A 2,714-nucleotide genomic window follows, 5' to 3' on the forward strand; every position below is an offset into this window, starting at 1 on the left:
GTAGAACGCTGGCCAGAGGAGCGACTGACCACGGAGTCGCCTATGGACACGATCCGTCTGCCCAAGAAACCGTCGCAGCGGAAAACCTGCCGGCAAGACGGACGACAGCGGGGGAGACTCCCAGGGAACGGCCGTCGGAAGAAGCAGGCACGGTCGAGGAAGCCTCGGCCGACGGCGAAATACACGACAGAGGAAGCGACTGCAGCGGCACTGAAGTCAGAGGAGCTGACCGCCCTTGCATGTCCGCTTGTGCAACTGGTGGGTGCGGGATGTGCACCCGAACGACCAGTTGTTGTGGGATGCCCGCCCAAGGGTATCGGTCCACTGGAGGAGCTGCCTGCCGAGGACGCGCCGGAGGAGCTGCCAGCCGAGGACGCGCCGGAGGAGCTGCCTGCCGAGGACGCGCCGGAGGAGATGTCTGCTAGGGACGCGCCGGAGGAACAGCTGGTGGGTGCAGGATGTGCGCCAGAACGACCAGCTAGCTTGGGATACCCGCCCAAGGATCCGGTGGGCATCAGTTTGCCTGAGGAGCTGCCTGCCGAGGACGCGTCGGAGGGGCTGCCTGCCGAGGACATGCCGGAGGAGCTGCCTGCCGAGGACGCGCCGGAGGAGCTGCTGTCCAAGGATACCCTGGAGGAGCTGCTTGCCAAAGACGTACCGGATGAGCTCCTGCCGACGACATGCCGGAGGAGCTGCCTGCCGAGGACATGCCGGAGGAGCTACCTGCCGAGGACATGCCGGAGGAGCTGCTTGCCGAGGACATGCCGGAGGAGCTGCCTGCCGAGGACATGCCGGAGGAGCTACCTGCCGAGGACATGCCGGAGGAGCTGCCTGCCGAGGACATGCCGGAGGAGCTGCCTGCCGACGACATGCCGGAGGAGCTGCCTGCCGAGGACATGCCGGAGGAGCTACCTGCCGAGGACATGCCGGAGGAGCTGCCTGCCGAGGACATGCCGGAGGAGCTGCCTGCCGAGGACATGCCGGAGGAGCTACCTGCCGAGAACATGCCGGAGGAGCTGCTTGCCGAGGACATGCCGGAGGAGCTGCCTGCCGAGGACATGCCGGAGGAGCTACCTGCCGGGGACATGCCGGAGGAGCTGCCTGCCGAGGACATGCCGGAGGAGCTCCCTGCCGAGGACATGCCGGAGGAGCTGCCTTCCGAGGACATGCCGGAGGAGCTGCCTGCCGAGGACATGCGGGAGGAGCTGCTTGCCGAGGACATGTCGGAGGAGCTGCCTGCCGAGGACATGCCGGAGGAGCTGCCTGCCGAGGACATGCCGGAGGAGCTGCCTGCCGAGGACATGCCGGAGGAGTTGCCTGCCGAGGACATGCCGGAGGAGCTGCCTGCCGAGGACATGCCGGAGGAGCTGCCTGCCGAGGACATGCCGGAGGAGCTGCCTGCCGAGGACGCGTCGGAGGAGCTGCCGTCCGAGGACATGCCGAGGACATGGAGGTCAACCACAGGGTGAACATGTGCTGAAAACTATTCCGAAGGTAAAGAACCCCTGACAACTTATCCCTCCTAAGGGAGGCTGTCACGGATGCCAAGGAAACTGCCAACAGAGTCAGGCAGGAAAAGTGGCTGGAATGGTGCGAGTCCTTCGACCACCAAACCACCCTTTCAGAGCTGTGGCAACGGGTCAGGCGAGCTACCAGCCGCTCAGCCCCGAGGTGCACGCATCACGACTCCCAAACAGAGGCAAACAGACTGGCGCACGAGTTCTCTGTGAGAACGAGCAGCAACAGCCTGCCAGCCGAGCTGAGGGCAAGACAAGAGCGTCTACAGCCAGACAGACTTGCTCAGATTAGAGAAAGGGCAGCCGATCCCGATAACTTAGACGTTATCTTTTCTCTGAGGGAACTATGGAAAGCCTATAAATCCAGTTCCAATACAGCCCCGGGCTCTGATGGGATCTCGTACCCCATTATCTCCCACCTAGGACTAGCAGGTGAGTGTGCACTCTTGCAACTCATCAACAAGTGCTGGGAAACTTCCACTCTACCCCAGAGCTGGAAGAGGGCTACCATAATTCCCGTCCCAAAACCAAAGGAGCCGGGGAATTACCGCCCCATCTCTCTCCTCAGCTGCCTGGCCAAGACGGCCGAGAGGATGGTACTAAACCGGCTCCAATGGAAAATGGGTCCCCCCCACGAACACCTCCACAAGGGGCATGGTCACAGCACACAGCATAGCCACGCTCTTAAGCACAATCAGCAAGGGTCCAGCTGTGGTGGTATTCCATGACCTGGAGAAGGCTTTTGAACTGGCAAGTCTGCTTGCAATTCAGGAAAGCCTGATCCAGAAAGGAATCAGAGGAAAGCTCTTGGCTTGGATAGGTGACTACTTTAGGAACAGGACTGTCAATGTCAAATTCCAGGGTCACCTATCGCAGCACATGCTGCTCGAAAATGGAACGCCACAGGGTGGGATTCTCAGTCCAGCCCTATTTAACAATTTAATGTCCTACATCCTCAACATAAACCTCCCAGTGGGGTGCAAGATCATCTCGTATGCAGACGATCTCGCTATCACCTCCACTGGACCACGCAGCCAGAATATAGCCCAGCGTTGACTGGACCTCGTGTCCGAGGAGTGTAGTAGGACAGGACTAAAGATCTCTGCAGCCAAATCCAAGGCCATGTCTCTGAGACAGAGAGTTCGAGGCACAAGTCTGAAAATCCAGGGAGTAGAATTGGAATGGGTCCAGGACTTC

Source organism: Penaeus chinensis, chromosome 31, assembly GCF_019202785.1.
Source record: "Penaeus chinensis breed Huanghai No. 1 chromosome 31, ASM1920278v2, whole genome shotgun sequence".
NCBI lineage: Eukaryota > Metazoa > Arthropoda > Malacostraca > Decapoda > Penaeidae > Penaeus > Penaeus chinensis.